Raw genomic sequence first — 228 nt, 5'->3', positions numbered from 1 at the left:
GCTTCGATCCTTTCTCTTTTCTCCTCTTTTCTCTTCTTTTCTCTTCTTGAACTCTAAACTAAAACCCTAGGGTAATTTTAGGATTATAAAACTGAACCTAATAGGATTAGACCCTTAAAACCTTACTAAAAATGAATTAAATCTGATTTGGTAAGGCAAAGACCAAAATACCCCTTACTATTTTCGGCTAACTTTCTTAACTGGACAACCTAACTTCAAAAGGCCATA

Source organism: Solanum tuberosum, unplaced genomic scaffold, assembly GCF_000226075.1.
Source record: "Solanum tuberosum cultivar DM 1-3 516 R44 unplaced genomic scaffold, SolTub_3.0 scf00164, whole genome shotgun sequence".
NCBI classification, from domain to species: Eukaryota; Viridiplantae; Streptophyta; class Magnoliopsida; order Solanales; family Solanaceae; genus Solanum; species Solanum tuberosum.
This window is presented reverse-complemented; position numbering follows the sequence as displayed.